Source organism: Mesoplodon densirostris, chromosome 2 (assembly GCF_025265405.1).
Source record: "Mesoplodon densirostris isolate mMesDen1 chromosome 2, mMesDen1 primary haplotype, whole genome shotgun sequence".
Taxonomy (NCBI): domain Eukaryota; kingdom Metazoa; phylum Chordata; class Mammalia; order Artiodactyla; family Ziphiidae; genus Mesoplodon; species Mesoplodon densirostris.
In genome coordinates, this window is record NC_082662.1 from 163,921,953 (window position 1) to 163,936,393 (window position 14,441).

Below are 14,441 nucleotides of genomic sequence, written 5' to 3' on the forward strand. Positions count from 1 at the left end.
ATGAAAACCTACGGGATGCAGCAAAAGCAGTTCTAAGAGGGAAGTTTATAGCAATACAAGTCTACCTCAAGATACCAGAAAAATCTGAAATAAACAATCTAACCTTACCCCTATAGGGACTAGAGAAAGAACAACAAACAAAACCCAAAGTTAGCAGAAGGAAAGAAATCATGAAGATCAGAACAGAAGTAAATGAAATAGAAACAAAGAAAACATTAACAAAGATCAATAAAACTAAAAGCTGGTTCTTTGAGAAGATAAACAAGATTGATAAACCATTAGCCAGACTCATCAAGAAAAGAGGGAGAGGACTCAAATCAATAAAATTAGAAATGAAAAAGGAGAAGTTACAACAGACACTGCAGAAATACAAAGCATCCTAAGAGACTACTACAAGCAACTCTATGTCAATAAAATAGAAAACCTGGAAGAAATGGTCAAATTGTTAGAAAGGTATAACCTTCCAAGACTGAACCAGGAAGAAATAGAAAATATGAATGGACCAATGACAAGTAATGAAACTGAAACTGTGATTAAAATCTACCAAAAAACAGAAGTCCAGGACCAGATGGCTTCACAGATGAATTCTACCAAACATTTAGAGAAAAGCTAACACCCATCCTTCTCAAACTCTTCCAAAAAATTGCAGAAGAAACACTCCCAAACTCATTCTGAGGCCACCATCACCCTGAAAGCAAAACCAGACAAAGATACTACAAAAAAAAAATTACAGACCAATATCACTGATAAATATAGATGCAAGAATCCTCAACAAAATACTAGCAAACAGAAAACAACAACACATTAAAAGGATCATACACCATGATCAAGTGGGATTTATCCCAGGGATGCAAGGATTCCTCAATATATGCAAATCACTCAATGTGATACACCGTATTAACAAATTGAAGAATAAAAACCATATGATCATCTCAGTAGATGCAGAAAAAGCTTTTGACAAAATTCAACACCAATTTTTGATAAAAACTCTCCAGAAAGTGGGCATAGAGGGAAACTACCTCAACAAAGTAAGGCCATATATGACAAACCCACAGCAAACATCATTCTCAATGGTGAAAAATTGAAAGCATTTCCTCTAAGATCAGGAAAAAGACAAGGATGTCCACTCTCAGCACTATTATTGAACAAAGTTTTGGAAGTCCTAGCCACAGCAATCAGAGAAGAAAAAGAAATAAAAGGAATCCAAATTGGAAAAGAAGAAGTAAAACTGTCACTGTTTGCAGATGACATAATACTATACCTGGAGAATCCTAAAGGTGCCACCAGAAAACTACTAGAGCTAATCCATGAATCTGGTCAAGTTACAGGATACAAAATTAATGCACAGAAATCTCTTGCATTTCTATATACTAATGATGAAGAATCTGAAAGAGAAATTCAGGAAACACTCTCATTACCATTGCAACAAAAGAATAAAATACCTAGGAATAAACCTACCTAGGGTGACAAAAGACCTGTATGCAAAAAACTATAAGACACTGATGAAAGAAATTAAAGATGATACAAACAAATGGAGAGATATACCATGTTCTTGGATTGGAAGAATCAATATTGTGAAAATGACTATACTACCCAAAGCAATCTACAGATTCAATGCAGTCCCTATTAATTACCAATGGCATTTTTTACAGAACTGGAACAAAAAATCTTAAAATTTGTATGGAGACACAAAAGACCCCGAACAGCCAAAGCAGTCTTGAGGGAAAAATACAGAGCTGGAGGAATCAGACACCCTGACTTCAGACTATACTACAAAGCTACCATAATCAAGACAATATGATACTGGCATAAAAACAGAAATATAGATCAATGGAACCGGATAGAAAGCCCAGAGATAAACCCTCACACCTATGGTCCACTAATCTATGACAAAGGAGCCAAGGATATACAATGGAGAAAAGACAGTCTCTTCAATAAGTGGTGCTGGGAAAACTAGACAGCTACATGTAAAAGAATGAAATTAGAACACTCCCTAACACCATCTACAAAAATAAGCTCAAAATGGATTAAAGGCCTAAATGTAAGACTGGACACTATAAAACTCTTAGAGGAAAACATAGGAACAACACTCTGACATAAATCACAGCAAGATCTCTTTTGATCTACCTCCTAGAGTAATGGAAATAAGAACAAAAGTAAACAATTTGGACCTAATGAAACTTAAAAAAGTTTTGCACAGCAAAGGAAACCATAAACAAGACAAAAAGACAACCCTCAGAATGGGAGAAAATATTTGCAAATGAATCAACGGACAAAGAATTAATCTCCAAAATATATAAACAGCTCATGCATCTCAATATTAGGAAAAAAGCAAACAATCCAATCCAAAAATGGGCAGAAGACCTAAACAGACATTTCTCCAAAGAAGACATACAGATGGCCAAGAAGCACGTGAAAAACTGCTCAACATCACTAATTGTTAGAGAAATGCAAAACAAAACTACAATGATGTAACACCTCACACCAGTTAGAATGGGATTCATCAGAAAGTCTACAAACAACAAATGCTGGAGAGGGTGTGGAGAAAAGGAAACCCTCTTGCACTGTTGGTGGGAATGTAAATTGATACAGCCACTATGGAGAACAATATGGAGGTTCGTTAAAAAAGTAAAAATCGATTTACCATACATATGACCCAGCAATCCCACTCCTTGGCATATACCCAGAGAAAAACCATAATTCAAAAAGACACATACACCCCAATGTTCATTATAGCACTATTTACAATAGCCAGGTCATGGAAGCAACTTAAATGCCCATCAGCAGACGAATGGATAAAGATGTGGTACATATATACAATGGAATATTACTCAGCCATAAAAATGAACGAAATTGGGTCATTTGTAGAGACGTGGATGAATCTAGAGACTGTCATACAGAGTGAAGTAAGTCAGAAAGTGAAAAACAAATATCATATATTAACGCATATATGTGGAACCTAGAAAAATGGTACAGATGAACCAGTTTGCAGGGCAGAAATTGAGACACAGAGGTAGAGAACAAACCTATGGACACCAAGGGGGGAAGTGGAGGGTGGTTGGGTGGGTGGTGGTGTGATGAATTGGGAGATTGGGGTTGCCATATATACACTAATATGTATAAAATGGATAACTAATAAGAACCTGCTGTATAAAAAATAAATAAAATAAAATTCCAAAATAAAATGGTACCCAACCATCTAGGAGCATGCTTGCATACAGGAAGCACTGAATAAATGTCTTTTGACTGAAAGAAGAAGGTTGCTTTGAAGGCAAGGAGCTCAATAAGAAAAAGCTGGTTATGCTGGCATAAGTATTCAGATCGAGTCATTCTCACAACAAATTTAAAGGAAAGACATTCTTCACCGTATTCTCCAGGTGGGTAAGAAGTTTAAGTGACTTGCCCAAAGTCACACAATAAGTAGAAGAGCCAGGATTCAAACCCAGGTCTACCTGACTCCAAACACTCTGCTCTTTAAATAGTGTTAAACTGAACCTCAGTAATCAATATGAGATTAACATAACCTGGAGGAGGCGAATCTTATGTGACTTTATTATTCAATAAGCTGAGCAAAACAAAGGTGACAGAAAAAAAAGAACAGATAAACAAGGTTGGCAAAATTCTTATGTAAAAGAATAGAAGTAATGAGAGTAGAAGAGAGAATAACAAGAAAAGTATAATAATTTCAGAGGATCACAGAGCTGGTGGGAACTTAGGGGCTGTATAACCTTCATTTAATAGATGAGGATGATGAAGTCCACAGGGCAGGACGATTTAATTAGTTCAAAAATAGTTCTGCTATGACAGAGTCAGGATGGAAATTTGGACATCCTATTCTAATCTAGTGCCCCATTTTTAAAAATTATATTTCTCTCATCTTTCTGTAGAAAATAGAGCTACTCTTCAAAAATAAAAATAGCCACTGTGATAAGACACAATTTGATTTAACTCAAGAGTGAAGGAAGTGACTACTCAAAATAACAAAAAATTTTAACAGATTGTTTTCTAATTCAGATTATAACAAAAATTAAGTCGAAAAAGTGTTAAATACTGATGCTTCAGTTGTGTATTTTAAATAACACACTACTGTTAATGTGCATTGTTAATATACAAATACATAAACAACATATTTTTAATATATAACTATTCTTTCTAAAGTAACTAAAAACTCTTTTCTCTCTTAAATTCCAATACATTTCCACAGGCTATAATCCACCCCTCTAATCTAGCAGATAGACATTTATGTATGTATGTACATGTATTATGTATGTGTAAGTATCCCTTCTCTCTTAGCATGACAGGAATCTGTACTTATTTCCCAGATTATGGCACTGTCCTACCCACATGTATTTATAGCTATCAGAGCTGTGTAGAGGATGGGCAGGTTGCCCAAGCCTCAGCACGAAGCAGCTTTCCTGGAACACCAGATTCTCTAGCATTAGGGATTCCATTCTGGCTGAGTGACAGCCATGATAGCTACAAAACAGAAGTAAGGCGGTAAGAACTGGATTCCACAGGACTTTCTCCTGGAGTCAAGTCTGCTGGGTTAAACTATAACAAACTAGTAAGAAATATTAGTCTTTCTTCAATTAATTTTCTATATAGTAAATCAGAAATTCCTTTCTTCTGCTTAAATTAAAATGCTAATGTACCATAAAAAGTCAAACTTATTCTACAGCTATAAGGAATGTTTCATGATCCCAAAAGTAATTCTACCAGAATATTTGCTTCCCTGGAATTGGACTTCTGGCCACTTATATACCACATGAATATCTTCAGACTCATTTAGAATTATATAGTGATGTAGTTGTATCACAATTATATAGTGATGTAACTTTCCTGTATTTTGCACCTATTTGCTTACGGGAGACCTCTGGCTTCCATTCTCTCCCAAGTATGTCTAAGGATCTCCAATCAGTGACGGATAGGCTCACAAATCAGTCTCTCCACTACAGCCACTGTCACACAGCTGCTGGGTTTTTCCTGCCTAACTCCTTTCCTTCCCCCCAGCTCATCCCCTATCAATGGATGTCTTCTCACAAAGCCATGGATGGGACAGTTCTCCTTAGCTGCTCCCCCAGCTATCCATGGTGCTGTCACCTGATGCTCCTCAATCTGTGCATCTTCAGGGTTTCAGGGCTGGTGTGTTCTAAGCATGAGTAGAACACCTTTCTCCTCTATCTGAGTCTACCTAGCATATGAAAGTCTACTATCCTAAAAGCTGGTGCCAGATTTTCTCTTATGAAAGAATTTTCTTTGTTTAAGAAAATACTCTAGTAAGCAACCTGGAGTCCAAGGTAAGACTTTAGAGTCATGGGGGTTGACTGGACAGAAGCCTGGAAACAAAGTGGCTAAATTCTTCTGCATGAGACTGTTTTATTCTGGAGAAAAATAATATTGACATGATTGATATTTGGGGTCAGATAATTCTTTGTTGTGTGGGAATATTCTATACATTGTAAGATGCGTAGCAGAATCTCTGACCTCTACACTCTAGATGCCAGTAGGATTCCACCAATTGTGACAACAAACAATGTCTCCAGACTTTGCCAAATGTCTCCTGGTGGCAAAATCATTCCCAGTTAAGAACAACTGTCCTAGAGGAAGTTAAAAGAAAGATAAATTACTATTAAAATATACTTTGGGAAAGGCTAAGGAAGTACCAACAAACAATTGTCTTTATTGCCATTCTAGAACTTTCTTTGTAAGAAATGAGCCCATGTAATAACAGTATATGTTCTCTGAACAATATAACTCTTGCCTAGTTTTCCAGAATCTTCACCTTCTACTGCACCATGTATATCCTACAGGGCTATTTGCCTGGAACCATCTTCCCACCATTGTTCTTATTCGTCTTTAGGATTCTACTCAAAGATCTAGTCTCTGTATCAATATCATTCTTTCATCAACTCCAACAGTAATCCAATGCCTACTCCTTATCCACTCCAACCTAGTTACTTCATTCTAGGTTTTCCAAAAAACTTTTAGACTGGCTCTTTTGGCACTCATTTGTCTATTTCTAAATTATCTTGCATAGGTCTTCCTTCACAAGTAGGCAGTAGGGTCTTCCAGAACAGGATATTTTTCTAACTCATCTTGTGTCCCTGATAACAGAAATAAGAGCAATAATTCTTAATATGAGTACAACACTTCACAATTTTCAAAGAACTTTCATATACCCTGTCTCACTTTATTCTCACCACTTGGTGAAGCATATATATTTAGAAGTTGAGCTCCAAAAGCCTTTAAGGAGACTCACTTTATAGCATAAAACTAATAAACTGTGGCTTTGCATCTAAAACATAGAAATTTTACTCTTAAAAAGGGAATTTGTTAAGAAATTGTTATAATAATAAGATTTTAAAGTCCATAAATTTAATGATTACAAAGTCATTGGAGATGTTCAAGAATATATTTGCTTTCTGTAGCATAGTTGGTAATAAGCCAGTTTTGAAAGTTCGTAGTATGTTTTCACAGAGAAGCATTAGAAAGAGAAAGTTAACTTGACAATTTTAATAGTAAAGTGGAGAAAGATAAAAGATTAGGTTGATGGAGTTGCAGGTCAAGGGAATATTTTCAAGTCATAAATCTATTAACATATTCATATGTGTTATAAGAGGAGAGATTAAAGGGACAGGCTGAAAAAATTATATAAGCACAATGCAAGGTGTATCTTCCTGAAGAGGTGATATGACAGAAGATCAAAAGAAAGAATAGGAAGCATATACAAAGAGAAAGTTTTAATACTTTTTTTAAATTGCATTTTTGAAAAAATACTGAAGACACGGGTTTCAAAACGGAAAATACAATAGCAGATGTTTTACAGATGCATCTTATATTCATTCAACAGATATCGATGAAGTATCTGCTATATACTGGGCAGTGTTCACCCATGAACTTATCTTCCTGGCAATGACTCTTTGAAGTAGTTATTTTGATCTTCACTTTTCAATTAGGAAACTAAGTCTAGTAAGTGTATGATATTCGGAAGGTCACACAGTTAACCCTGGAACAGGCTGGTGTCTCACAGAAACTCTCTCCACTATACTAGCCTGCCTTTCAGAGATGAAAGACACTGCCCTGTCCTCAAGGGATTTACCATCTCCTGGGTGAGAAAGACAAGTAAAGTGGGTGATTATCACACAATGCTGTGAGGCTCCTACCCATCTGGGGACTATCAGAGAAGTTTTCATAAGATAGAATAATTTAAAGTACTTCTTTGAAATATTTAGGAAGCAATTTCTGATATTCAGCAAATTTCCTATTTTTAATTGCACCTGTTTTGTGAAATTCTCACAATGCCTTGGAGAAAGAGGCTGCTGGGGGGAAAACTGGTTTTAGACATTTTGTCTTCTCAGTGCAGTTCTTTCCGGAGCCACCATGTGGTATCGTTGTGCAATTAAAACAACTGCTGCTTTTAGCAGTCTGGCCTTTCCCTGGACTAGTTCTAATCGAAAGAGTATGTTTCCTGAATCTTATCTGTCAGTTCTGTAGTAAGCACTTATATTCTCCCCCTGATGTAGGACTTTTAAAATATCTATGTTCTGAAATTCCTCTAGAAGCTGAGGGAAATGGGTGGCCAAATGCATTTGTTCAGAAAAACCTGCCAGGCACATTTGCCCATGTCATTGCTTCTAGGAGGAGGGTCAATTCTATATTTGTTGGCTGCCACCTTTTATCACAGCACCACACAGAATAGCAGTGCTTGGCCCCCATTGTGAGAGACCCCCATGGCCTGTGCACAGATAGCACCACTTGGACACACTGGATAGAACTAGTTCTTTGACGCTCTGCAACTCTTCCATCATGAGAGCCACATAAAAGCACATGAAAAATTAGGTCTCACTTTATAACTCCCTAAGGGAGAACTATAGCTGGGGGAGGACAGTACAGTAGAAGGAGCACACTGAGCTTTGGAATTTGCATCAGAAGTCGTGGAATCTCTTTGGAAACCTCTGGAAAATTCCAGGTCTTGAATTTCCCATCTGTGCTTAAAAGATTATCCTTCCTACCCATCACAATCACTATCATTACTGTTTATTACGCTTCATTTGACTTTTTTTTTTTTTTTTTTTTTTGCTGTTGTATCTAGACACCCTCAAGGACCAATACTCAGACACCATCTAAGCTTGTTTTTGAAGAGACAGAAACCTCAAATCAAATAGAAAGGTGCATTTAAGGCAACGAATAATAACCCTGAATACTTTTATATTGGGAATTTTCAAAGTGCTTTCTCATACTTTATGTTATTCACCCTCACAGCAGCTCTCTAAGGCAGATATTACTAACTGCAAATCAGGAAACTGAACTTCTGAGAGGTTCAGTGATTTTCCTCAAATGCCCAAATGACAGAGGCAAGGTGAAAGTCGGGCTTCTGATTCTTAATATGTTGCGTTTCCACTGTACCTCGTCTACCCACGCTAAGAGGCAGAATATAACAAACAAATGCATGCTCAATTATTAGAGTTTGGGATAAAAGACAAGGACAAGGGCCTAACAAAGGGCAGGGAATTGGGGAAACAGAGGACTTCCATGACATGAGTGCAATTTTAAAAATCAAAACGTAGTACATGCTCTGAATCCTTTAGGCAGAATTTTTATAAAATAGCTTGGTAGGCGGCAGGAAAGCTGATTCTGTGGCTTAAAAAAACCTCTCTTCAGCTAATGTTTGTCATGATGTCTTTCATTTGAAAATGTGCTCTGCACATGCGGCTGCCTAATAAATGCTAGCTGCTAATGACAATGAGGACTGATGAACTGAAATCACTTTGGCACCGAACTTGTCAGCTTTCACGTGAGTAGCACATGATGAAGAATGCTGCATCCCATTAACAGCTTGCTGAGCATTTGTGTCTGTAATAGTAACTTTTTGAACCCACTGTGGTGGGAGTACAAGGGCTGATAACACAAGGCCCTATATACACAATGCCAATCATTCCAATGAAAATGGAAAAATTCAGTCAATCGTCTGGGGATTTATCCATATGACACCTAACATCTGGATGACTGAATGTTTCCAGTTTTCACCAGGATGGTGCCATGTAGATGCTCAAGTCTACTCTTAGAAACTGGTAATGCTCCAAGATAAACAAACTTTTACATAGCATGGCACATTTGGGGGCCACAAGAGTATATGTCATTCATTTATTCTCTCAGTAAATGTGTTTGTAAGAGAGAGTACTGTGTGTCACTAGTTCCTCTTTTGGTACAGAGACCAAGCATGCACAAAGCACTCACAGTCCAGTGGAGGAAGAGAGTGATTACAATGCAAGATAATAAAGGCCATCATAGAGGCACAAATAAAATGTCAAAGGACCACAAAGCAGAAATGAACTATCTGTGCCTAACAGAGTTTGCAGATCTTCAAAGATGAGGTGGCATATGAACAAGTTCTTATGATACTCAACAGAGTGGGTGTGGGTATTCTAGGTGAAAAAGAAAGGCAGAGTGGTATGTATAAAGACAAAGAGATACTTAAAAACACTTCTTAGGGAAAAGGAGAAATTAGGAAGTGGGTAGCACATAGGGTATATTGGCTGTACCTTCCTGAGGTTCTGTGTATTGCAGGACCAGGCTTCAGCCCTCCTCAACTACAAACCTTCTATGAAACAAGAAGACCATGAGCAAGAATGTATGCCCACCCAGAGCCCATGCCCACCCCCTATAACCCTCCTTCCCACCCCTGCCCTTTGTAGACTCCACTCTGGTTTCCTGGAATCCAGAATTCCTTGCCCAAATGGCCCCAAACCTGCTTGAGGGCCTGCACAGACTTTTTCCCAAATTCATCTTCCCAAGGCAAATCATGCTGCTGATGTGAACTCACCTACACTGAAGTGAAGACAAGAGGCAGGTATCTGGGGGGAGGTGTGGATGAGCCTAGGTGTATGAGCTAGAGTCCACATGGTATGTATGAGGCCCCTCACATTGTGGGCTGGAGTGGGATACAGTAACAGAAGGGGAGTAGGCTGCAAGCCTGAGGCTAGGAGCCAGCTATTCCCACCCCACCAAGCTCAAGAGTGAAACTCCCAGGAGTCCAGGAACTCTAAATTAGAACCTAGCCTTTCAGATTGCCATAAAGATAGGATAATCAGTGCAGGATACTATGACAGGTATTATTTAACGGTTTACTACTTTGCCTTATAAATTTTAAACATCTGAATACATGGTATGTGAGCCTCCATTAATACTTTTGACCTGAGTTTTTTTAAGTTTTAGGGACAGATCTGTATTTGGGGAAATAGGTTAGAGAAGAAGCTGGAAAGAAAGATTGGGACTAGACTGTAGAGGATTTTACATGACAGTTTAGCATAGACATTTCTAAAACTAGTTATTTGAGATGATAAGTGGCTCAAATCTTTCCCTTTCACATCTTCTCCAACTGTTCCTACTTTGAGATGTCTTTCTTTTCTAAACTACTATTACAATTATCCACAATATTCAACTTAGCTCTTCATTATGGAGTAGCTAATTGATTAATGAATATCATCTTAACTCCCCAACCTGACTACAGGCTCTACTATAAGGTAACAAATGTCTTACTTCTTTTTAAAATCTTCCATGGATGTCTTGCCTAATTTTAGGGTGAATAACTACTTAATGATTGATTGCAAAAAGTTGTTAATGAAAAACATTATGAATGAAATTAATGAAATTTCAATGTCACATTTGAGCTATGTTCTGATGCCAATCCTTTTTTAATTCCTCTATCCCTTTGGGACTGACTATATAAATTGCAGCACGTGGTGCAAAATGAAAATGTGGGGCTTCTTGTTTAAAAATTATTCAGAGGAGACTTCTCTGGTGGCACAGTAGTTAAGAATCTGCCTGCTAATGCAGGGGGACACGGGTTCGAGCCCTGGTCCGGGAAGATCCCCCATGCCGCAGAACAACTAAGCCTGTGCGCCACAACTACCGAGCCTGTGCTCTACAGCCCACGAACCACAACTACTGAGCCCACATGCTGCAACTACTGAGCCTGTGCCTAGGACCCGTGCTGCACAAGAGAAGCCACCGCAGTGAGAAGCCCGCACATTGCAACAAAGAGTAGCCCCCGCTAGACACAACTAGAGAAAGCCCATGTGCAGCAACGAAGACCCAAAACAGCCAAAAATAAATAAATAAGTAAATAAATATTAAAAATATAAAAATTATTAAGAATTTTAGGAGGGTGACAGCAGAGTATTAAACCAAACATGAGGCCCTTCTGAGCGTGGGGTCCTGTGTGACTTCACAGGCCTGTTTCCATTTACTCATTTAAGACAAAATGCCTTTCCTTAGGCTTTGTTAGTAAAATTAGTGAAAATGGTCTGTAGAACTCTTTCTCAAATTGTGGTCCAGTGGTAGGCAATATGATTTGAAATGGTACACAGATGGACATTTGTTTACCATAATAGTTATGTACCAGTGTGTTATGATATATGTAATAGTTATGCAAATGTGTTTTAGGGAAGTAAAATTAGCACATCAATCAATAATTTCATGTTTATTATTGTTTGGGACAAGACTAAGTTAAAAATGGACCAAATTAAAGAAAAATATTAAAGAAATGGTCCGGATGGTATGCAGATGTTGTAGAAAGTATAATATAGTACTTAAATGATTGAAGTTGGAAACAGTGGAAAAACTGGTTGATTAAGGTGTCCTAATGACCTTAAATATTTGGGTAGCATTCTTGGGTAACATTGTTTTTCTTTATTTTTAAACGTTATTACAGAATACTGAGCAGAATTCCCTGTGCTCTACAGTAGGTCCCTGTTGGTTATCTATTTTAAATATAGCGGTGTGTACCTGTCAGTCTCTTGGGTCACATTTGATCTTTGATATTTTTGTTCTGGCTGATTCCTTTTTTTGTGTGTGATTTTTTTTTTACAACTTTATTGGAGTATAATTGCTTCACAATGGTGTATTAGTTTCTGCTTTATAACAAAGTGAATCAGTTATACATATACATCTGTTCCCATATCTCTTCCCTCTTTCGTCTCCCTCCCTCCCACCCTCCCTATCCCACCCTTCCAGGCAGTCACAAAACACCGAGCTGATCTCCCTGTGCTATGCGGCTGCTTCCCACTAGCTATCTACCTTATGTTTGGTAGTGTATATATGTCCATGCCTCTCTCTCGCTTTGTCACAGCTTACCCTTCCCCCTCCCCATATCCTCAAGTCCATTCTCTACTAAGTCTGTGTCTTTATTCCTGTTTTACCCCTAGGTTCTTCATGACATTTTTTTTCTTAAATCCATATGTAGGTGTTAGCATACGGTATTTATCTTTCTCTTTCTGACTTACTTCACTCTGTATGACAGACTCTAGGTCTATCCACCTCATTACAAATAGCTCAGTTTCGTTTCTTTTCATGACTGAGTAATATTCCATTGTATATATGTGCCACATGTTCTTCATCCATTCATCGGATGATGGACACTTAGGTTGTTTCCATCTCCGGGCTATTGTAAATAGAGCTGCAATGAACATTTTGGTACATGACTCTTTTTGAATTCTGGTTTTCTCAGGGTATATGCCCAGTAGTGAGATTGCTGGGTCATATGGTAGTTCTATTTGTAGTTTTTTAAGGAACCTCCATACTGTTCTCCATAGTGGCTGTACCAATTCACATTCCCACCAGTGGTGCAAGAGTGTTCCCTTTTCTCCACACCCTCTTGTGTTTTTCCCATTAGACTTTTTCTAGTATTGAAAAAGATAGAACACTGAATCTGGAGCCTTGCTGGAGGCAGTCAGCAGAAATCTCCAGGATCTCAAAATCCATCAGCCGTTCACCACACCCATTCCTGATCCTATTTTGCAGATGGAGAAGATTATTAGGAGCAGAATACTTGAAACTGGCCACAAAGCCCTTTCTACCAATTTCCCAGTCAGTCTTCCAGCCCAGTTTTGGGTCTTCCCAATTTTATAGTGGGCACGCAAATTTTGGCAAGATTATTTGAGATAATTGCCTGAATTTATCTGAAGTGCGTAAAAGGGTATAAAGTGAAATTCTTAATCTTATTTGAGCTGATCAACAACCTAGTAAAGCATTAATATTTCCATATTGCCAGTGGCTTGCCCAAGGCTGTCTAGAGGACAAGTCTCTGAAAGAAAGTTTTTAATCTAGCTCTTCTGATTCCCAAGTTCAAAACATTTTCACCACTCTTTGCTAAGGCACTGAATACTGGAATTCGGTATTCTATTCACGAATGATGTTTCCTCCTAGGATCACCAAGGACTAGTGCTTCAAATTTCCGACTAGTATTAATCTTAGGATTTGGGAACAAGAAATTAGAATTCCTGGGAATTCTTGAGAATTGACAAAGTCATAAGTTATTCTTAAAATAATTTCAATACTCTGTATGCTCTTTACTTCTTATTATGGATATCTAAAACACATTTGTTTATAAATACGTTAATTATTAATTATGACTTTATTAATGTTAATTATTAATAAATCATAGATATTACATTTAATAGTACTAAAATAAACTACAGTCTATAGCAAATATGCAAACACTGGAAAACACCAGAAAACATTATCGGATGGGATTTAAATAATGTAACATTTACATCTTCTAACAAGGTTAATGGCAGTATATAAAATCACATGTCAACGTTATCAATTTAAGGACTTATTTTGTTTCTAAAACCTGTTATTTCCAGAAACACCACTTATAGCAGTTGTATAAAATATTCCATGTGATTAAACTTACTATATTTATTTTATTTACAAGAAAGACTCACTCTTAACAGCACACAGGGCCATTGTAACAGCTACAAGGAAGACTGATTAGACTGTGATCTCTCCTACGTGTTCCTGTCCTGGTACCAAAAATGCTGACCTTCAACTTCCACTCCACATGTCACAATCTCCTGAGATTCCTTTGATTCAGCAACTTCTCTATGTTGTTTATTCAGTGTAATTCTCTCAGGAGATAATATATTTCTTCCCATTTCCCAGATTGTGCTTGGGATTCAGAATTTAGAAAAGAATATAAAGGTAAAAGAAAGGCTGGAAAGAAATATCCACGTGGAAACACTACCTAGGATGCAGGGATCGGGATCATGAGCATTAGGGTGGAAGAGTTAGGTCAAATTATTTGCGTTCCGAGAAAGAGAAGGGCAACAATGAAGTAAGATTTATAACAGAACTTCCTCCTTTTTGAAATAAAGAACCTTTTAAACCTTAAATTAGGTACTGAGTGTTCTACATGTATTTAAAATCCACTGTCTTCCCAGGAAGAACTATTATTTAGGAGTTAATTGCTCGTTGCTTGTTTAGTCTTTCTGTGGCTGTCAGATTATTGCTGAGTGGGGGCCTCGTAAACAAGAAGCTCCTAGCTTGTCCTCTCCAGACCAAATGGACATGTGTTTCCCATTTAAACATTTCATTGCCCCAACTAAAAACAAATCAGCTGTGCCTTTGGGATGTTAAGGGGAGAAAATTGGGATTTATTC